The following is a 24,020-nucleotide window of genomic DNA, read 5'->3' on the forward strand; positions in this document are numbered from 1 at the left end:
ATAAATATCGAAGTTACAGTATTCTCAAGCGGTGTCAAAACGCACAGGTCTAGCTTTGGTGGTTTGTAACCTGAGAAGTTTGGCGGTCTTATACCTGAAACATCACCCGACATTAAATGTAGGCCATATATGTTAATATCTTCCTGTTTCATTCATGTGAACTTCCCCCTCCTATTTCGGCAATGACCTTTTGTTATCCTGATACGGGTAGATAGCGCATATCTGGACCAGGAAGTGATCTTCAGTTTTATACAGTTTTGTGGACAGACGACACTTTGACTTTGAAGGGGTCGGCTCAAACAGTTTGTGAATAATTTTAGATGATGGTTTCTGTATAAACGTATGACTCTTAGTAAAATAAAACACACACAAAGCATCATTATAGATATGGTGAGGCATTCACAGTTTCCAAAAGAGACTTGAATGTCGCAATGTTTAATTACGGTTCTTTGGAAAATAATGTCTTGAGACGGTCCATATTGTCAATCTAAAGACTACCATTTTAAAATCGCTACAAAGGTTAAATAAAGCTATGTTTTATTTTTGAATTTAAAGTACACGAATCTTGAATTTATCAAAGCACTAGTATATATGGAGACTGATATAAAACGACAAAAGTATTTTTCTGTTAATTAGAGGAGGGCATTAGTAGGCCCTATTTTAGGTAACCGTTCAACAGTTACAAGTGCTTATTATGGAGGCTTGTGTTGATTTTTTAAATGTTGCATTAACCAGTATGTAAAGCTATAAATAGAAAATAGAACTATGTAGTGAATAAAACTGTTTGATCTTTAATATTATACGATTTTCAATTTTCCCGCTCTCACAGGTTATGCTCCACCAAAGACTTACCATTAGGTACGGGGTGGGAAACAAATATTTTCCATTGTAAATGTACCAGATGCGGTAAGGACATATGCTGCGCTCACTATTTAAATATTGAATGTTTTAGCATTGCGGTCTATGGGGCATGAAATCATTTGGTAATATATGTTCATACATAAATGAACCGCAATTCTAAAGTATGCATTATTTATGCTAACACTCTTTATTCATTTGCATAATTTCTGTGGGATAATCCAACTAAAATGTTGAAAAGGCCTGAAAGTAGTAAAAAAATTCGGCTGTTTCCACAGCAGCGGCTACCATGGCGTCACTTGTTTTACCGATTACCTCGATCAAAAACGGCATTTGACCAATTACAAAGGTCTTTTTTGTATTCCAAAGTTTTTTTCGAAGATGTTTGCGTTCAGCGAAATATAATGCAATTGAACAGAAAATGAACAGATATACGTTTATCTATGGAAGACCAGTAGGAGTGTAAATAACTGAATATAAATGCATGAAGTCAAACATCAGGTATTGTATAACAATTGGTAAACCCAGTTTTACGGTGTAGCAATATTGCGTCCTGATTTTATTCAAACAAAGTATGTAATGAACGTGATTGATAACTCTGTGCCTTTATTAGAATCATTATTTACATAAATTTTGTTTTGATCTGAAAATAAGACACAAAACACGTCAACAACACGTCTGCACTTATAATACCTGAAACTCTTCCTGAAACAAATTGTGCCTGCTATTTATTTATAACGTAGACTAACTGAAACTCTTCCTGAAGCATTGTGTCTACTTATAATCATATCATGAAATATATCACCTAATATAATGATGTCAATGGCTCTTAAGTATTCAAGTCACATCCTTGTATTTGTATCTTTAAAATGATTTGTCATGTGAAAAGGAAGCTCTCACAACCAGGACATTTACTGAAACCCCCCACTCCTATCTCAAGTATGCAATAACAAGAATATCTTAAATCAGTCAGGTATATGACCTGTCAACATTCAAGTAGCACTTTAAATGGGGAAGTAAAGATATAAAACCACCTAAATGTTCACTTAAACTCAAATTTTAAATTAGGGGTCAGTTCAAACGTGTTAGTGAAAATAAAAACCATAATTTTATCAAATTATTCCATAGTTATACGATTTGTTACAAAATCATTTGACATAGTAAAAAAGGTTTTCATTTGCGTTTATAATGCACCAAGTTATTTTATTTGGAGCCAATAAACAAGAAAGTTGGTCTCAGCTATTTCGTAATGGTCCCCGGTTACGAATTCTTCTTCCTGATCGATGCTTGATCATGTACACACACCCAGCGTGATCGATGGACGGGAAAGAACTCAAACTACGTGGATCTGAAAATCTGTTTGAATTGATGTCCCCTAGCAAAAGTTGTAATCGTGAACTTGATTGTGCTTCCGAAAAGGTAATCATTATCCCAGATGACCGTCCGTCCACATATGATTCCCCCTAGAGTCACTCTTGGGATATTGATTTTTCATGGCAACATATTCACAACTTCGAGGTGGTATTTTGAGTGAAAGTATCGGCTCGCTTAAGGTCAATGCCACACGCCATGGCTTAAAGGGTCAAGGGCCATTTTTGTGTGCGATCCAGAACTCATAATCTGATCAATTGACCCCGAACTAGTTGGTTACAACCACATCGGTAAAACGTGCAGAGCATCGTATATTTCCACCATATTCGTTCCTTCAAGGCCACGCGTAGTCTTAAAGTGGGCAAAGGTGGATAGCCGCTTGTCCGCTCCTGAAAACGTAAAATAGATAAAGAATTTTCAGTTGTTCAAAACACAATGACGACGCATGAACCAGCATTGTAGCTGTCCTAGATGACATGTTTCATGTCCGTTCCATGTTTTGACGTTAGACCGGGTGGGGTGACATTTAGGGGCGTAGGTTTTTGACTTGTGCCTCTCTCTCAGAGCCGAAATATATTAGGCTTGGCAAGGGTTTTAGGGGTATTTCCCCCTTCAAGATTTTAACAATTTCTTGTCTGAAATGGTGCATTTTGGGCCTGTTTATTACTTTTGTTCTCCTAATGAAATAAAAAAAGTAAACTTGGACGATTTTAGAGGGTAGGTAGGCCGCGCCGGATGCGCCCTTCTCTTGTTTCGCTATATATGGACACATTAAGCACAGTACACGTATACACAACTAACACATGTATATAGTACAACAAGCTCTTGCAAAATACAATAGTTATCTGAATTAATACCTTTAGTGCAAGTGTAATCACAAATAGTTTAGGGTTCGCGCAACACAAAAGTGATGGATAGGTCGACAATCATATAACATTTCAGATTTAATTTTTTATTTGGTATTAAGATGCATTCGTTTACAAGTGTAACAAATACATCCTTTGCAACAAGTTTTTGTGTATTAGTTGAGAAAATAATACGAAGGAATATTGTAAATATGAATAGTAATTTCCGTCAGTACGAATATGTGCTGTTTCAAAAAATTCCAGGGTATCAATTCAACAAGTCTTGTGTTTTTGCGTCCTTTAAGCCTTCACATGATCAAATAGTATTTCATAAAACGTGCTTACCTCTTAAAACAACTACACATGTATGAAAGGACACATATTTTATGTTTTTAAATACTGAAACTTAAAATGACATAAAATTTGACTTTTTAAAACAAGTCTTTTTTTTTATAACACACTGGCAGTTCCTGAACATAGACACTAGATGTGAACAATTGACACTATTACCATAATACATGTGGTAATAACGTTTCTGTAGCACTGAAAGAAAGGCATAACAGGCGTGTTTGGTAAATGGTTAAAAAAATGGTATTATGCAAGCATACATGCATCGTATTACTAAAAGTATTGAAAGGCAAGCTAACACCATTCTCGTTCACCAGAGTTACGTACCTTTCACCTGAGTGATTTTATCACGATCGAACCTCTGATGCATGAGAATGGCTAACACAAAAAGCAACTAAAGCAATATACACAGGTTTTTATGTAAAATAAATCTTAACAAGGTATTAACATACAAAATACAAAAGGCTTCGGGCCAAACACACTCCACCTGAAAAAGACTTTGAAAAAATACACTCTTAATTGGGATTCTGGTGGAAAATAGTATCGATGGATACATTTATTGTATGCTTTCCGGTTTTATGGAGATTAATTAGTGAACTCACAGTAAAAATTCACTGTTTTAACCAGTGAAATAACGTTTAGGTTTTTTTAGCCTTTATTTCAAATCAAACGTCATTGTGCATGGATGGGACACACATTCAACGAGATAATTCTCGAAATGACGTTACGTTCGCATAAAATTTGGTGCGCTGGTATGTTTCTATGCAAAAATAAGTTTATTTGGCAAAAACTTGAAAGATGTAAAGAACGATAATTCTGCCTGAGAGTTTTTGAGTACCGCTTAAAACCGCATATTAAACTGGATTTTCTTGTCAACGGTGTACGCATTTGAGGTAATTTTTCGTTGGGTCCGTAGATAAAATCGAAGACTTCCGGCGGCAAATTCGGATAACAATAGTACATGACTTTTGCTTATTATTCAGCTGTATCTTGATAGATCACTCTCATAATTATGTTCTTTCCACATTTATTTCACTGCTTGGCTACCATTATTTGATACAGATATTTATGATCCGTCTTGTCAGTGGTACCTGTTAGCGAGTGACATATCGAGGAATCAATGGCGACAACTTCAATTTCAGTTTACATGCAACTTAATCAAGATAAAATAAAAGACGCAACATAATCAAGATTATATAAAAATAAAACGTTTTTATCTTGTAGCTTGTTGCTTTATTACATGCAGGTCATGGAAGTATAGCAATCCTCTGATTAAGAGTGCACTTGGGTGTCGATGGGGCTTAAACTCATGATCCCGAACACACTGCATTCAGATGCTCTGATTGTGATAATCGAGCAGTGGGTTCTTAACACATTCAAAATATACTCAACCCTGTTGTTTTTTACGCCAGACTCGGTGAATTTAATCTGGTAGGAAAAGTGCTTGTACATTAGGACCTATGTGACCGGCTGAACACAAGCATGGTGCTCTTACAGATTAAGCTAACAGAGCAGCTGTTTCTTACTCACACAAGGTGTCAGTTATAATGATTGAATAGCAAACTATGGCTCTTTAGGCTTTTGAAAATAATGCTTAATTATTTGAATAAAATCATTGTAGATTCCTTTATTGTTAAGCAGTTCTTATGAACCAGTCAATTGTAACCTTGGCCACCCATATCCAGGGATAGACTGGGAAATGGCCATGTTTTTACCTTTCAGGTGGCCCCACAGTTCGGGGTGAATGCGGTGGTTTTGTCTTTGCCAAAATATAGCGGGAAAGGGGCCTTTCCTTAGGTCCCTTGGTAGTGAGGGCATTAAGTAGGGAATTTACCATCAGTTCATCACCGCAGGGCGGGATTTTAGCCGGGGTTGGCTGGACCAAAAGTCAAATTCCCTGCACTACTATTTTTTTCAGGAATAAGTTGGGTATTCAAAACATTTTATGTGTTATTATTTGTTTATATGAAACTTAAATGTTTGTCTGTCTTATATCAGGTTTCATTTAAGCTAGCTTTTAGCTGCTAGATTGGCAATGCCAGAAGTGTATATTTTCCCCAATTTGGAGCTGTAAAATTAGTTCAACTTGGCAAAAACTAGACAGTTATAAACAGAAATTGGCACTTTGTTAATTAATTTGAAAAAAAACACCCTACAGCTTTATCATATATGTTTATTTATTTGTTAAATTTGCTGTGATTTCTTGACTTTTTTCCCCAATTTCTAAAATCTTCATGCGAAAATTCCCAATAATGGCAATTTGAATGGCATGAGTTATCTTCTAATATAATGAAATGAAGCCCAATATAAATACATGGACATCTGAGATTTGATAGCCTTTAAATAATAATTATAATAGTAGTTAAATTACAAGTTATATATAAATCATAAAACAGTTTACATAATTTATAAGTATTCATATTTGCTTTCAGAACCAAGATGAACAGAGAAAGTGAGTTAGCAAGGCAGTTGCAAGAATGGACGACACAATAAATGAACTTCAACTTACAGTCGTCCCACTCAGCAGCATTTATCCAGTGAAGTTGAGAGTATGTTCCATTTGCTGTTATGATGTTTATAATAGTTAATGTAGTGTTATTTTAGGAATCAAAATTAAGATTTCTCCAAACTCATTATAAAATCGAGAATATGTTCAAGCACCTGCTTGATTACTGCTTTAATGTTGACATAATCAATGTCATTTGTGTTATTCTCCAAAGTTGTGCATTCAAATTTGTTTCCTGGGTATTGTGCATTTTTTATTTTCTGTATCGTCTTACAATGAAGTGCAACCAATTACAAAATAAAAACTGGCCACTACGTAGTACGATTCACTTTAACTGCAGCAAAAGGCGGACGAATATTATGCTATTGTTACTAATGTCAGCGAACAAAGAATAAGGATATTTTCACAAAGATGTTATGATAGTACTGTACAGATTCTTTCAACATAAAAATGCAAAAATGAATTAGTGCAGTGTCATATACCCGGTACTTTGTCATTTTGTTGAAATTTTGTTCTTTCAATTTCTTTCATTGCCAAATTCAGAAGGGTAAATTTCTCTGCTTTTCAGGCCTTGTAAAGGACCAGGATCCGCAATATGGCAATGTGTGACACAACATGTAACATCCACAGACTGAGAGTACATTATTACAGCCTGCATATGGACGCTGGTACTAAAAAAAGGACGATTTTATGATGGCAACATTTCTTTTTTATCTGTGTTGCTGAAATTTAGTTTTTTTACATTTACAAATCATCAAAACTCACACAGCAACTGACAGATACTAATTTGAACAGCAATTTGTAAATCCATGCCTAAAATAATTCAATTTTTAATAGCGTTTTGGCACAATAGAACATTTTCGATAGCATTTTAACATACAGTTGAACCTCATTGGCTCAAACTCCCAGGGACCTGTAAAGATATTTCAAGCCTTCAAAATTTTGAGCCAAGTGGGAAGTTTAACGTTCAGTGTAGGGATGCAAACGAATGGCAAAATTGATATTCGAATATTAGGTTATTCTTTCGATCGAATATTCAAATATTCGATAACGAAAATAAATATTTAAAAAATGTCGTAAACTACTGTTATTTTTCGCTACAACTATAGCCGTGCCTTTGTAATAACCGGTTCACGCGACGGAACCTGATTTTCCCCAAAATTAGACTCTGAAAATCCCCATTTACAGAAAATAAATCGAACGAAAAACAATAGATTTTGAACAAACAAAAACCCAAAATAATTTAAGTTCCACAGCATTCGTATTTGTAAACAAGGCCATGATCGTAAATTCCCGGTTGAATGTCGTGATTCACCAACGGATGGTCGCGCAGCCTCGTTCTGGGATTGATCTCTACTGAACTAATATACATGGAAAAAAAAAAACCATACACGGGAATAAGTTAAACAATAAAACGAAAATAACCCTGAATATTTTACTCATCTATTGTACAACAATGTCCTACAGTTACATTTCAAAGCACGGACGTTATAATGAAACATGGAAAATAGTTAAGATCAAATAACTAACACATGTCATTCATATCATTACGGCGTTTTCAGCAATATTGCAAAGCTTAATTGGCAGCCGTGACACCACTTTGGTGGCTGATACCGTTAATCCTTTGTTGGCATGGTCATTAAAATTTACCGAAAATAATTGAAATTTGTTTGATGTCACTTGTCTAATAGCCAATTTTCGTAAAATTACGGGTACTGTTTATAGTCCCGACGAATTGTCCCTAACTAGCATAATTATGACGCGTGTATAGTGTCATCACGTTCACGCCTCTGGCATTAGGGACCAATCGTTGTAAAAACAATACAAGCGAATATATACAAGACAGTTGTAGTAAAAAAGTTTAAAAAGATATCAAACAAAAAACATCGAATATTCGAATACCGAGTTTTACATTCGAATACCAAACGTTCGATCGAATATTCGAATATTCGTTTGCATCCCTAGTTCAGTGTAAAGAATTAGGTCCTTTTCATCGAGTTTGAGCCCACGAGGAATTCAAGTCAAGCGCATTTGAGCCAAGAGGGTTCGACTGTATTCATTTGCCTATGATCTTATGAAGATGTATTGTTATTGGAACAGGCATTTTGTTTAAATTTCACTCAACATAAATTCTTCAATGTTAGTGATCATATAGAAGTTTAATGAGTTCACTTTAAGTCAGTGATTTTTTAACCTTGAAATTGAAAACCAAGTTAAGATTTTAGAGTCTATATAAAAAATATGTATGCCATAGTACCTTAAAACTGTCTCACTTTTGATGATCATTATAGGTGATATTAAGACAGGCAAACATCAATGCAGACATTGAAGCTGGAGCTGTTAATCAAATGCATGCAGGATGGATAGACTAGTCGCATGATTACCCTGGACAAATTTTCTGTTTAGGCTAGGATTCAATATACTATTTTATCACACACAGTAGTTAATTAATGTAGGTGATCGTAATTTGACTTAATATATACATAATTTAAATTTGTACACTAGCATCTGACACCATTTACTTGTTGTTGAACTTTCGAAAACATTATGACACAAGAATGAAGATAAAGCTGTTCATGTTTGCAGAGAAACACATTTAAAGAGTTATTTTTGCACTTTACATGTTTTTTATTTCTTTTCATTTTTTCAGAACAGTTGAGACAGTAAATGGCAACCTGGCATTGTATCCTCATATAGACTACGCACACTGAAAAAAGTTAAAGTTAAGGTAATATTTCTTTTATGCCGCATATTTTTATAATTAAAATGCTGCATATTGATATTTTTAGCATCAAACATAATAATTGTGGATGTACCAAGCAACGTTAGAATAAAGACGGTTTTGGTACTTTCTGGCATTCACCCCATACATGCCATATCCTTTTTTTAGGGAAATTTTACAATGGACAATGATGACAAATAGTGAAACTACATCTGTGACAGTGTGAGTGAAACTGCATGTAAACAGACAACTCCAAATGAAAGAAATTGTCTTCATGAATTACAATGAATATTTATGTTTATTTTTTATAAATGCCTAAAGGAAACATGATTGCAGGCTTTAACAAGAAGTGATTACAGTAATTTTTTTAAGGTTATCATAGCAATAAATATATGTGAATTCATTTTGTTTGCCTTGCGTCTGAAATTATTTTGATATTTCGCCCACTTGGACCTTCTAAAAGATTTTCCTTGAACTCTATCCCCCTGAATTTTCAGCCTTTCTGAACAAACCCCTGAATCGGTCCCCAGAAATATGGCATGTATGTGACCCAATGAATTATACTACTCAAAATATGCAAAGGGTCACCAATGATCAAAATTAGCACAAGCACGCAAGCCCTGCACTTGTATAATGCTTTACTGGCTTGATCAAATGCTTGATTTTATATAGTAAACTCTAGTGTAAGGATTCAGGTTTATTCATTTTAGTGTGATTTCAGGACTGCGTCACCTGAGTTTCCATATAGGATATTACGAGTTTGTAAAAAAAAGTAATCAAGTGTAGTAAAAGTTATAAATTACCTACCTCCAGCTGCAAGATGTACACACATTTTTTTCAATCAAACTGTATAAATTTGCACTATTGCTTTAATATTTAATGGCTAGGTAAAAAATATCCAGCATTTTAGGCGTGTGTGACAAATATATGTTACTTTTTTGCTTGTCTCTCTCAAGCTATGAAATACATTGTACTGGTAGTTAAATGGACTTTTGTGACACATACCCAACCCATATGCGATCATTCAGCACTTACTGCATAATACAGTGGATACAAGTCCTGTAGAGGATGAATACAACTTAGTCAAAGTACTATGCAAAGGATCATTGCTACACCATAGTGCAAGAGCTCAAGTACTGTATATTTAGTAAGCAGTTTTTGAGTTTTTGCATTAAGTTGACAAAATGTGATTTATAACACAAATTATCAGCAATAACAACAAATAATGAAGCCTAAACCTAGGCAAAATTTGAACCAGCACAATTGCCATTTGAACTCTCCATTTTGGCCAGCTGTCAGTTCTTATTGAGAACCCTGTTAAATGTTGCCTGAATGTTTGTTTTTTAACATTAGGGTAGATGGTTAATAAGTTTATCAAGGAAAATGTATGCAGTCTGTGAACTTACAAGCCCTGTAATGGTAAATTGCTTTCTGGGCTTGCTCATATTCTGGATTTTTAATATGTTGAGGTTTTTTTTTTACTTTTTTTATCTTTAGCACTTCTGTAAAGTTTGATGAGGAATCAGGCATGTTGCATTTAAGTCTACATTTGCTGACTGTATGTTGATACACTTGTAGTTCTTCAGGCATTTAATCGTTTAGACTGCATCTGTATGCAGTGATCAAAATTGTCAAACATCTTTGTCGTATGCACATTGCTTGCTTTATGTGGAAGACAACCATTACATATTTTCACATATACCGGTAAGCACTAGTGTAATATAATTAAGTTGAATTTGTTTTTGCCTGTATATTAAGCACTAAACTTTATACCAAAAAATAACAAAAAGTTTCATTTCTACCATCGAATGTGGCGTATGATAAAAGAATCTTACATTCATTGCCATTTAATACAAAATTTTATGAAACTTGTTATCGAAAAGCTCAACAAAGGATCACATTATAACTTTCCTAAACTGGTTTCATATTTGTTTGTATTAAATGGTAAATCATGTGTAAGATATGCCCTTTTATATGTTATGTATTGCAGAAATGATATCAGTCTCAAGTTGTTGAATTCTCTACTCTATTCTTTATTTATTCTTGTTTGACTTTACAGAGTGAAGGTACCATCAGGTTTTCAACAGCAAATGCCATAAGGTCACACTCCCTGACTGTTTTTCCGTTTGTGTGAAATCTACTGATGCCCTGGCACGGTATCTGAAATATGTGCGGTGTCTTCACAACAGATGGTGTGGTGCATTGAAAATATCATGGCAATGTACCACGTAAACAGAGGTGATATCATATTGTGCTTGCTATTCTGCATGTTAAATAATAGAGGGTATTTGTTTGTTTCAGTGTGAGAATGTCATATATTTCTCTGAGTGAGCACCTAAAGCTACTGTAATATTACCCGAGTGGCTACAAAAATAGCAGAAATCATAACAATGAATCTAACAGGCAAAATAGTGTCAAAATTGTCATACTGTAATATTGTGTTTACAGGTTCAAGTATGATGTTGGAAAAGTGAGGGATCTGGCCAAAAAGCTGTCTGTTTACAAGAATGTACATTAGGTATTACAGGTATCTGTCAAAAAAGTATTTAAGTTATAGATACTTAATAGAATTTTGACATTCCTACATGAATGTACAAACAAGGTTTGTCTCTAAATACTGGTAAAGTTTTGTAAGTTCAGACAAAGCATAGGCATCAGACAAAATAAAAGCATTTGCACAATACTGATTTTTTATTGTCACTAGTCAATCAACAAATGTAGACACATTTTCACCAAGATCTGGTGTGTAGTTTTAAAACGAAGCAAAGATATAAACATGCAGAGCCACCATTAAAAATTTGAAACTGGATGTAAGAAATCCTTACCGTCAAATTTTGGAAGTTTTTCTCTGAAAGCAAAGGTTCAGTTTCATGGACGCTGAGAGTTTTTTCCTCTAATTCCAAACTACTGTTTTAGGTTTAAATGATTTGCAAAAACAATATGCCAACTTCAAAGTTTTGTAATCAAATATGTCATTTTACTTCCATGGTTATCAAAACTGTGGCCTTGAAAGTAAGATCTTGATCCCTTGTCTTCACTCTTGAAATGGAATATTTTTATAGGGAAGATTTTTTTACTTTCAAGCCCTCGACCTTGGAAATTTGAGGTCATTTTGAGGGGGAAAATATAAGCTATAATTCTGAACTACCCTTATAATGGAAGCCCTCAACATGTCACCTTGAACTTGAGAACAAACGTCATAAAACGGGAGATTTATGTCCCAACATGCATGCTGTCGAGGAAATGAAGTAAACATGAGTACACTTATTAATATGAAGACAATATTAGTTGGGAATCAAGGTTTTGAATTTACACAACTCTTTTTTTTTTAAATATTTCTTTCTATAGTCATTACCAAATTAACAATGTATGGAGATATTACAGTGGCAACATAAAAGATATTTTAAAAAGAATTTTCAACATTTTAGGCAAGGGAGACAAATCTATCATGAAAGAAGATAAACTGCTTGTCTCAGTGACTCTCCTTTAATGGTAGTATTTTTTTTCAATTAGTGTTATAATATTATCATTATTATAAACATGGTTTTCCAAGTTATTCACCCCCCACATTGGCAAAGGGAGGCCAGTCATGTTAGTGATTGACATTATGTGTTGATCTCAATTCAGACTGTCATTAAGAATGGCACTGTACTGCTTGGACTGCCAGGGGAAAAAGACTCACCTTCTCCAACTGCTTGATGTGAAGTTAAAATTGTGTCGAACACTTCACAAAAATAGAAAATTGTACTTTATTTATATTCACTTCAGATATTTGGACAACTGAAGGCCAGATTGGATGGCATATGTTAAAGCCAGCTGTATGCCCTCAAGGAACAGTAAAACGTACACTTTCCAGCCATCCTGTGACACTCGATCAACCAGACGGCTTCCACATCTATCCAGTGGGCATGTGAGTTGACACTACGGTGGCCGCTCAACCATGACACAATTGATCAATCACAGCTAGAGTTCAGCCGATGTTCACGAAACAGAGAAAGGGTAAAACCTTCGCAAATCTTGGAATTGTTTGAAGATTTTTATGACGGAGAGTAAATATTACAGCTGCACTCTCACAGATTGAACGTTTTGACAACTTTTTTATTTTTTGTCATTGAACAAGCCAATTTTTGCAAAAATCCATGGAAACCAGTTAAATAAGACTGTTGACAAAAAGTCAGATCGCAGATTTTTATATTTAAGTTCAAAAATTGATGTTTTATGCATTTTTCTTAAACCGTTAGTAACGGTTTAAGAAAAATGCATAAAACATCAATTTTTGAACTTAAATATAAAAATCTGTAACGGTTTAGGCCATAAAACCTTAATTTTCGAAAGGAAATATTAAAATCTACGATCTGCTTTTTTGCCACCAATCTTATATTATTGGTTTGCAGATATTTACGCAAAAATATGCTCTTTCCAAGACAAAAAGTAAAATTGTTGTAAAAATGGTAAATCTGTGAGATTGCAGCTTTAATATACAATAATTTAATAGAATAAAACTTGTCCTGCCTGTCACTAACGCTATAGCAAAACACACGGGCCATTCTTTGTGAAAACCTGTTGACACTAATATAACTGAGCATCTAGAATTACATCTAGAATTTGATAGAGAACTATTGTGTGTTTCACATGTAATACAGATTGACATTGAAGAAAATGACTTCAGTTAAATGGCTTTGTTCTTTTCCCGAACCAAATCACAAATGACTAACATAATTGCTATGTAGCATTGCTAATACTTTTTTTTACATTGACGTTTTTAGCCTGATGTTTCATTGAAAAATTACGGATTATTGAATGGCGAAAACCGGGCGGGCGGGCGGGCGTTAACAATTCTGCGTTCAACTTTTCATTTTATGAGATAAAATCAAGAGTTTTTATCCCATGGTTATCAAACTTGGTCAGACTATCAGCATGGTTTCTTGTATATATATGAATATGGGTCATCTCGGGTCAAAAACTATGTCACTAGGTCAAATCTTTAGAATAAATATTTCACGGTAATAAATTCAACAATTTCTATCAAATCTTGATGAAACATGGTAAAAATGCTTGTTTGCATTATATCTAGCATATTTTTTAATATGGGTCAACTTGGGACAAAATCTAGGTCACTAGGTCAAATCCTAGGAAAAATATTTCCACGTCACAAATTCAACATTTTTTTCATATCTTGATGAAACTTGGTCGAATATTTGTCTGCATAATATCTTTAAAGTTCTTTAATATGGGTCATCCCCAGTCAAAATTTAGGTCACAAGGTTAAATCTTAGGAGAAAGAATTCCACAGCATAAAAATTCATTACCAGGTAATTCTTGTCAAATCTGAACTTGGCAGGGCTCTCGCGAGGGGGCGACTTGGGCGAAGTGGTCGCCTAAAATTCCCAGACTTCGCCCATTTGTATCATCAAAGCGACATTGACTTCGCCGAAAAAATAGCACATTGTAAATCTGTCAATCAGCAGTCTTTGGCCACTGTCACATTAGTCAACACACCACAATTAGCCATTCATAAAATTAGGTAATCTCCTAATCCGATAATTGGGCCGTGTCATCCAGTAGGCGGAGCTATTGATGGTCAACCAATCAGAATGTACATTGAGAAGTCCCTGATCAAATGAAATAAGTTTGTTTTAATCAGATTGAAAAGGCGACATAATTATGAAAAATCTTGTTAAGCATTAAAGAAGTTAAAAAGTAATTGATATATGTATTGAACAAACAATGCCAGACATTTTAAACATTGTTGCTTTTGAAGCAGACGGTCATAACCATCTCGGGCCATCGGCAAGGTGGCGCTAAGAAAATCAATAACATGACGTATCAACAAATATTTGATTGGTTTAAGTGAACTGTTCATGATAAAATAAAATGATAAAAAATGATTTGTAAACACAAAAATATCTTCTTTTTTTGCTTTATGTAGTGTTTACTTACAGTATTTTTCTCCTGTTGATTACTTTAAAATCGGCGAGATCGCCATTTTGTCAGAACATTTTTCCGAGTTATATTTTTCAACCTCCCATTATGTATTGGTTAAAATTTCATCAAGAACAGTGATTTAAATGTCATTTGGTTCTTAAATGTCAGCATATTGAAAATCATTTAACCAGAGACAAGCATATAACAGCATAGCTGAATGTGACATTCGTACCCATCCCGAACGTACCAAAATAAGATTCGTCCCCCTACTATATTGACAGTTCATTTATAAGGTCATTTTGATTGTTTCAAATCCTTAGCTGTCTTGGTGTTTGATTCATTTTAGATGCTATTTGGAGATAAACTATGTGACATTGACAAATACACTTTTGCTGAGCCAAAAATGATACATTATTTGTGAACATTTTATATAGTTATAGCAATTAATTTGAATGTGAATGTAAACTTAGGTGTGTGGTATGGCATAGTTTTTGTATCAGGTGTTACGAAAAGTATCACTTCTCCCTAAAGTCTCCCCACTTCTCCCTAAATTGACTGAAGGGAGAAGTCACTTCTCCCAAAAATTTCAGCCTAGTGAGAGCCCTGCTTGGTCAGAATTTTTGTCTACATGTTGCTTTAAACATTTGTGAATATGGGTCACCTCAGATCATAAACTAGGTCACTAGGTCAAATCTTAGGAAATATTTTCCCGATGCCATAAAAAATGAAATCTTAGATGATAAAGTTGGTCATCTAGGGTCAAAAACTAGGTCTCTGGGACAGATCTTGTTAGAAAAGCTGATGTATTTACAAAATGTTCATTTTTCCTCATACAAATGGAGTAGTTTCTGTTGATGTTTGATCAGGTTATTTGTATGAACGATATCTCCGATAAGTATAAATATGGGTCTTTTTTGTTAGAATTACTATTTCACTAGCTCAAATCGTAGGTTTGCAAAATTGCATCGTCAAATAAGAAATCCGGTGTTGCCGCATTGGCTTCTTGTTTGTTATGTAATTCATGCAATGGCATAAACATGGTACAATTCTTGGTTTTGTCCATAACAGTTAAACTTTAAGTCCTAGAGATTAAAATCAAATGTCAGATATGTTTCCGGTTGGCACAATTTATGAATGTGTACCATTTAGCCCTTTAAAGCGTCAGTTATTGGCTTGGACATTTGAAAATCACAAAGCACAATCTATAGTAATATTATGAACACTCCCTTTAATATAATGGAAACAGTTTTATATTCATAATATTTAGGTCTTTTCTGTTAAATAGTAAATGAATACTTAACAGGAATGGTCTACTTTAGAGGTCACATTGCTTACCGTTTTAAGCAAACACCACAGAAAGGTACAGACACGGGAGACAATTGCTGATGTAATAAGCTACACCAGCAGTGCCTACAGTACAGGTATATATATAACTTTCTGCTGAAGAATTCTAATATCTTAGAATAGCTGAGTTAGGACAAAAGATCATTCAACTAAGAACTTATCACACTGTTCCACTCTTGACTGAATATCAAGTCTTACGTACAAAACATAATAATGGAACTGTGAACGTGATGAGACTTTGGTCATATAAATTGGCTCTGTGACTTTTTGACATTATCTGACTTTACATGCGACTTAACATGTGACTTTACACGTGACTTAACATATGATTTTACATGTAACTTTACATATGACTTAACATATGATTTTACATGTAACTTTACAGATGACTTTACATGTGACTTTACATGTGACTACATATGACACTACATGTGACACTACATATGACTTTACATATGACACAACATTTGACTTTACATGTGATTTAAAGGGACTTGACACCAGATGGTCCCAAAATCGACAAATACAGTATTTCCTCAAAACAAGCCTAGAATTGTTAATGTGAGCTAGAATGAGGCTGTTTATAGATCATTTTACATGATTAAAAGATAAATGCAACAATCATGTCATAGTCTCAGCTGAATTTACCTGTTTAAATATATGGTTTCCCAGATTAAAAAAGATGGATGAACTTTGTTAAAGATTGAATGAATTTTGTTTTATCATAAAGTGCCTTAGTTTGTAAAATAGTTAATGTGTATTTCCTTCATGAATTTCATTGATAAAAAAGAAAACCAGACCAATGTGAATGATATATATGATAAAAATTAAGGATGCAAACGAATATTCGATCAAACTTTTGGTATTCGAATGTCAAAATCGGTATTCGAATATTCGGATGTTTTTTTGTTGAATAAATGTAATAATAAATATTTTGCCTACAACTCTGTTGTTGTATTTGAGATTTGGTTGTCTTGTTTTTACAACGATTGGTCCATAATGCCAGAGGTGTGAATATGATGACAATACACTAAACATGCGTCATATCGTCGGATCCTATAAAAAGTCCCCGTAATTTTACAATAACCGGCTGAAAGACAAGTGACACAAAAAACAATTATTTTCGGTAAATTGCCTCTATTAATTAAGAATTTCTGAAATAAACTAGTTCCCAAGTTGGTGTGGTTTTTCCAATTTTTTAATTAGAGGTCAATCCCATAACGAGGCTGCTCGTCCTACGGAAAGACCCTCGATTGGGGCATAACGCCAATTGACCAGAAATCTTTCTTTGTTCACGTTGTTTACAAATATGAAGGCAGGGGAATATAAATTAAAAGTTTTTTGTGTTTTTCTTTGTTCATAAAGTATTACTTTTTATCTTTCTGAAATGGGGAATTTCAGACGCTCATTTGGTGAAATTAAGGGTCCGCCGCGCGTAGTGGTTGCGACAGAGTAGACTAAAATGCTCTGGCTAGTACTTTAGCGAATATTGTAAAAGTATACTACAACATATTTTGGTAATCGAATATTCGAATATTCGTTTGTAAGAATTACTGAATATATGAATATCAATTTAACCATTCATTTGCATCCCTAATAAAAATGCTACAACATATCCATGACTTCATTCCATATGACAGAACGGAAGAGTATCTAGAAACTGTTGTGATACAGTAACAGAATAAAAGCTATTATCAGCAATTGAATCAATGTGAAACAAAGTTACCTTTACTAACCTTGTCATAAATAATGTTTAGGAAGATTGGTTTATATATGAAGTAATATGCTCATGTATGGTCAAGGAATATGTTATCTTTTTGGAAATTGTCATCCCATTGTTTAATTCTATTTTTTAGTGTGCAGGATAGTCCTTGAATATTGATGAGTTTTGCAAAAAATAAGTGAACCACACTTTTGATTTTCAAGGAAGAAGACTATGATGAAAAGCATTCTCTTTGGTGGCGCTGAACTGACATGTGGAAAAATATCAGAGCACAGATGGCCAGACAGGATGGGGACATACCAGAATAGAGAGGTTAGAGAGCGTTCAGTGCTGTATTGAGGACTTCCAGGAGAAAATGTATTTCCTTCAGGAACTATTTGTTTATTAAAAAAATCCTTTAAAATGGTCAATCCTATTGTAAAATATTATATTTGATGCTATCGGACTATATTACATTTCAAGGACATTTGTGAAATAGCATAGCAAGAATGAACACCTTGTTCTTTCCCTCAACTAAGATGATTTAAACATTGAATATCTTATCTGTTCACATTGACAAAATGATTCAAAAAATTGTTAAACTATTGCTGAATATTAGTTTTAATAATGTGCATTTGCAATCACCATGTACAGACAAACAACACTACTGAATAACTTTGCTTTTATACAGGTCATCATGGAAGCATAGTGTCAATCAACACTGTGTATGTATACACAACAGAAATCGCATTCATCAATACATTACAGATTAGTAAATCTCACTGGAGGCTGTTGGAAGAACCCAGAATGTGACTACTGGAATGATTCAACACACATTTAAAAGTGATGATGAAGAAAGTTGGGTCAAGTCATTCTGTGAGCATGGTTGATAAAACAGGGAATACTATCACATTGACCAAGTTCACTCAAAACCAAGGAAAAGAACTCCAAGTTACACTTCAACTATTTTAGGCTTAAACTAATTTAGGCCTTTGGACGCACAAAAGCTGCATAATGCTGCATATATGTTAAATCGAAAGAAAACATATTGTGTGATCAACTAAACAGCCCCTGAAAGAGTCACATGATATTATTTACTGCTTGTGGTATTTAAGCATTTAAGTCCCTGGCAGTTAAGTAAATACTGAAATATGATGATACTTCTAATCCAATCATGTAAACACAATAGCTAGAAATAACATAAAATACATTTCTATAACAGCAATTTCTGTAAGTTACAGTACCCCTAATAAAAAATTAATTGAATAAGATACCTATTGAAACAAGTTATTATATTGACAAAAAAGAAAGAAACTAAAGAAAATGCCATCTTTTTTATATCTTAGAAGTAAAAAACAAGTGTTGCTGAGATTCATTCAAGATGCACTCTTGCTCCCAAATAAGATTTACCATAATTAATAGTATTGTTTTAATGTTCCAAAAAGGAGAAATTAATGTGGAAAACAATGGTTCTTATTAAGGAAACCGAGTTTAATTCGAAAGAAATAAGCATAAAACACAGTATATCTACCTTATGAGACTATAGTAGACCACAGTAAATCTTTTATCATTCACGAATCATTTAATATTTGTTGTGCTTCCTGCTATTAAATAGACGGTTACAATCTTGCTATCAGTAATCAATATTTTCAATAAGTGGATTATTGAGTAAGTATATAAAGGTTTATCAGTCAAAATTGATGTTTGTTATACATGTGTATGTATTGATTTTGAATAATAGTGTCATTTTAATTGTTTGAATTGTCACTTTTTCCCAGATATTAGAAGTAACCATTCATCACATTATTTTGTAAATTACCAAGGCTTTTACACGTTTTAACCACTCATGAATGGTAATGATCAAGCAAAATCGATTGAAACTCTGCCTCTTCTGTAAAACAATATTTATTCATTCATTCTCATTCATGTACTATCAACAAATATTCTATGTAATTATGTTTTACTGGTTGTATACACAATATTTGGTGACGTTCATACCATTTTTGCGCTGAGTACATCTAAAATTATACCATACTTTTCATAAATGTCATACTATAACATTTAAATGACATAGGCAGTAGTTTACAGGGCTTCCATTAAGAATTTGAAACTGAAAGTATGAACTTCCTGACCATCAATATTGGAAGTTTTACATTGAAATTTGGAAGTTACAGTTTCCCTTAATACAATTTTTTCCAGTATTTTTTAAATAGTATGTTAAAAATCTAATAATTTAAAATTATATCTTGCCAGATTCACAGTTTTATGTTATAATAATTCATTTTACTTCAAGACTGATTGAAATTGTGAGCATATTAGTAATATTGACACAAGGTTTTGATATTTTGAACTTCCAAGCGTTTGGCTTTGGAAGTTTTCTTCAAAATTATGGAAGTTTTTGTAATTCCAAGAAATTAATTTTGGAAGTTTAAATCCATTTTTAGGGAGTAGTATACTTCCAAACTTCCTTTAACGGAAGCCCTGAGTTTATATATTAATTAATAAGATGGTTACAAAAACATGTTGTTAATGATGTATTTGGGATATTGTTTACTTAATACACCTGAAAGTCAAAGTCACACAATGTCACACAAGTTTTTCCTTTGACGTCATACTGTGTTTTAAACTTTGCATATCTTAGACTGTAATTAAAACATTAATAAATAGTCTTTCAATGGTAATAACTGTGTCTACAACTGCATAACAAAGTATATTTGTATTTTAATTCCAAAATTGTAATATTCATGTCATTAATACATAATCTCACTACATTAGCTCATACATGTTTTATATATTGAATTGTGGCCGATTATGTAGCCGGTTTGTTTATCTTTCTTTTATTACAAGGGCATTACATCATTTTTATAACTTGCACTCTTATATTGAAACAAAGGCACACATGCAGTTAACATGCAGTTGAGAGTAAATTATTCTTGTTTTTCACATCCTTGAGAGTAATATATATGCATATTGAATTATTAATTACTCTTTTTGTCAGAAAATATGACAATATGATGGTGTTCAAAAGGCTGTATTGTATGGTAAATATAAGTTACTGCCAGTATACTGTTAAACCTGTAAGTGTACATAAATTATATATGATATATGTTGATTAATTGCATTTGTATTTAGTCAGAATAAACCAAACCTTTATATATTAAATGGATTTTTTGTACAATTTTCTGAATAATACCAGTACAGAGAATAGTGTTAAGTAGTCTCACTCCTACAATAGCTCTGAGTCTTAGAAGTTTTGGCTAATTTTCAATTTGAGACTTTGAGCGAATGCATTTTGCAAGCCATGTAATATAAAACAACAGATCAGACCAATTGATTTCAACACTTTTATTAACTTTTATTACACTCATACATTAGTAGCAACAAGAATTCTGGTTTCCATTCAAAACAGTGTCTTGGACCAAGGTCTCCATGCAGATAATTTATGTACCCAAACCTGTAGGAGGCCTGTACTGTTAGGGGTAAACTACTTTTGTGGTAAAAACGTACTGGTCAAGAACCATCTACCACTCTACATACATGTTAATTTGAGGACAAAAACACTATTAAGCGGGACCTTTTGTATTAAATGTTTTAATTTAGTTTATTTTTCAAAAAAATAAATAATGACAAGTGCAGTTCAGTATATTTGGATGCCATAATCTGAAACATAACAACACCGATGATGAAAAACTTCTTTAACCCTTAATCTCCGGCAAATGAAGAGATTGTGGAAATGTCATTTCCCCAAGGGTAGGTGGGGCTGGAAAACCCTCAGTCTGCGCGGCAGTCATGCCATCCTTCCAAAACAAGAGAACGGCAGATGAACAGTACCTTAAAAATACCTGAAAAATAGACACATATTGTTACACAACATTATTAAGGATCAGATAGGCATTACCATATTTACCCCCGACGACTACCAGTTCAATTCTTTGTCAAGTCTGACGAAGAAGCTGTACCAAAAGTAAAACACATCTAGTCTTTCTAGTAAATGATTTTAGGTTTAGTCGGCTATAGATTGATAGATAGATAGATTTCAGTAAGGAATGCATATACGTACATGGACATGTAAAATAAACAACATATATAGTAAATAACATTATACATATATGATATTATCAATAGCCAGGACAGGCACACCAAACCAAGGATGACACACAAAAAAGAAAACTCTTATTTCCATTGTGGTCTTTTGTTTTGGCGACATGGCATAGAGAGGCATTGCATTTTTAAATAATAATATGGCTGTAATCGAAGTTGCACAAATATATTAAAAGTTAGTCTTTATGCATTAAAATAAATACTGCTGCAGATGTATCACAGTCACTTTACATAATTCCACCTAGATATGTATTTCGGGAAATGTTATTATACACATGCTATTGACTCTTATGTTTTATTTTACCATATTTCGTAAAAACACTTTTATGGCATTAACAAATGCTCTATTTTCATTCAAAGCTTGTGTTACGTTTTCCCTTCATCCATACGAGTTAGACCAGGCCTGTCACTTAGTACCTTGACGTTGAGCAATACATAATAAGTTATAAGTTGAGACAGTACATAATAAGTTATAAGTTGAGAAAGTTATATATAATTATCACATTATAGTATGAATATGACAGTATGTAGTAATTATAAAATGCCTTTACTGAAAATCTTTGAATAAATAAATGAAAAATAACCGTGTCCTATGTGTGTGTACAGTATCTTGGGAGATGAAATTGTCTCCCATGTAATCCGGGGCTATGCCATTTTTTGTTCTAAAGACATGACCCAGAATAATCTGGTTTATGTACACGTTTGTTGACAGGTAACCAGTTGAGTGATTTAAAGTGTTCTGGGCCAATGTGAGACCTTGCATCAAGATCCAAAACAAACCTTTATTTTGTGTGGTTTGGAGCTTGGTTTAAAGTAACTTGGTCAGACCATGTTGCCACATAGAACAGGCATAATCAAAATGGCATTACGGCCATGACAATGAGTTTCTTAGTGTGTTTTGTAAGGTAACCTTTCTTTCGATATAGATATTTCAACCTTGCATTAGCTTTTTTTTTAATATGGACCGAGCCATATAATCAAAAGATAGGGTCTGATCAATAGTTGCGCCAAGATATTTAACAGCAGAAGTTGGTTCAATAGTGGTACCATTACATGTAATATTAAGTGTGGAGTTTGACCATATTTTATGTTTAGACCCAATTTAAATTAACTCAGTTTTGCCTTAATGAAGTGACAACTTTATATCAACCAACCATTGACTGACAAGATGCTGGTCATCATTCAATGATGTTTCCACAGAAAACTTACATTTTCCTGAAACAAGTATGCCAGAATCATCAGCGTATAACAAGAGCTTGTTTTTAACCACGACTAACATATCGTTAACATAAATCAAAAATAAAAGAGGGCCTAGTATGGAACCCTGAGGAACTCCACGTGTAATAGTAGCAGTAGCAGAATGTGTACTGGAGACATCAACTAGTTGCTTTCTATCTGAAAGATATAGGATTCAATTAAACCATCTTAAAATGTCACCACCAAGTCCTGCTGATCGAAGCTTCATAAGGAGGATGGAGTGGACGACTATATCGAAAGCCTTTTGGAGGTCTAACAGAATCATACATACTATGTGTCCTTTGTACATTTCCATCCTAATGAAATCTGTTTAATGAATTAGACATATGTATCTGCAAGGTATTAACGTTTCAGGAAATCCCGACATCGCCATTCTGCTATTGTTGCTTTTACCAGTCGCCATCTGCATTTTCATTCAATAGCAGCAATGCGTTTAGTTTGGCGTTGCTGAAGTATTTTCTGCACATTGTGATCAAACGCTCGTGATTTTGATACCGGTTACCGGGGTTTAGCACCGCCAGCGACTGAATATTGTTTGAGGTTATATTTCTTTGGGTTAAATATTGAAAAATTTCCTTAAGCTATTTTTATCTTTTTTCTTTGGGTTAAAGAATTGAAAACTTCCGGCGGCAAATTCGGACAAATACAGTACAATAATTTTCCTAATTGTTCAGCTATTTCTCAATATTCCGCTCATATAATTTCTTTTCTTGGCACAATCAATGAAAATGTTTGACTGATCTTGTGAATGGTAGTGATCAAACTTTATTTAATAAAGAATTTTATGATCTGGCTTGCAACTGGTACGATATCCGTCTGTGACATTGGCTTTTTAGCTCGACTTTTCGAGGACTAACTAAGAATAAGTAGAGCTATACTGATTGAGAAGCAGTTTCCGACAGTTTTTACAAGCTTTTACTGAATTATTCGTATGCGTTTTAATATTTATTAAATTGTTAACATTTTAGATTAGTCGAGATGCTATTGTCGATATATTTTTCACATGTGTGCTGGCACATTTAGTGAATCTAATGGGGGTGC

At 33.7% G+C, this 24,020-nt stretch overlaps 1 protein-coding gene and 1 long non-coding RNA gene across 4 annotated transcripts in view; one reads left to right on the forward strand and one right to left on the reverse strand.

Moving 5' to 3' along the window:
- Positions 1-1,447: 1,447 nt before the first annotated feature.
- LOC128234195 (uncharacterized) lies at positions 1,448-6,241 on the reverse strand. Its single transcript, XR_008260902.1, has 2 exons — positions 5,932-6,241; positions 1,448-2,618 (listed from the first exon to the last, which is right to left on the reverse strand). It is a non-coding gene; the product is annotated as an uncharacterized LOC128234195 (long non-coding RNA).
- The window catches only part of LOC128234194 (HAUS augmin-like complex subunit 5), a 43,779-nt gene continuing 24,098 nt past the window's right edge, over positions 4,340-24,020 (forward strand). Inside the window, exons 1-10 of one of the 3 annotated variants that reach the window (XR_008260900.1) lie at positions 4,340-4,379; positions 5,855-5,971; positions 6,497-6,596; positions 8,579-8,656; positions 10,710-10,888; positions 11,099-11,177; positions 12,419-12,649; positions 15,879-15,996; positions 17,846-17,954; positions 18,313-22,151. The gene's annotated coding sequence lies outside the window, so the exon portion shown is untranslated. Of the gene's footprint in view, positions 4,380-5,854; positions 5,972-6,496; positions 6,597-8,578; positions 8,657-10,709; positions 10,889-11,098; positions 11,178-12,418; positions 12,650-15,878; positions 15,997-17,845; positions 17,955-18,312; positions 23,628-24,020 lie in introns of those variants that run through there. The other 2 variants (XR_008260901.1, XM_052948265.1) reach the window with 2 other exon arrangements.

Source organism: Mya arenaria, chromosome 5 (genome assembly GCF_026914265.1).
Source record: "Mya arenaria isolate MELC-2E11 chromosome 5, ASM2691426v1".
Taxonomy (NCBI): domain Eukaryota; kingdom Metazoa; phylum Mollusca; class Bivalvia; order Myida; family Myidae; genus Mya; species Mya arenaria.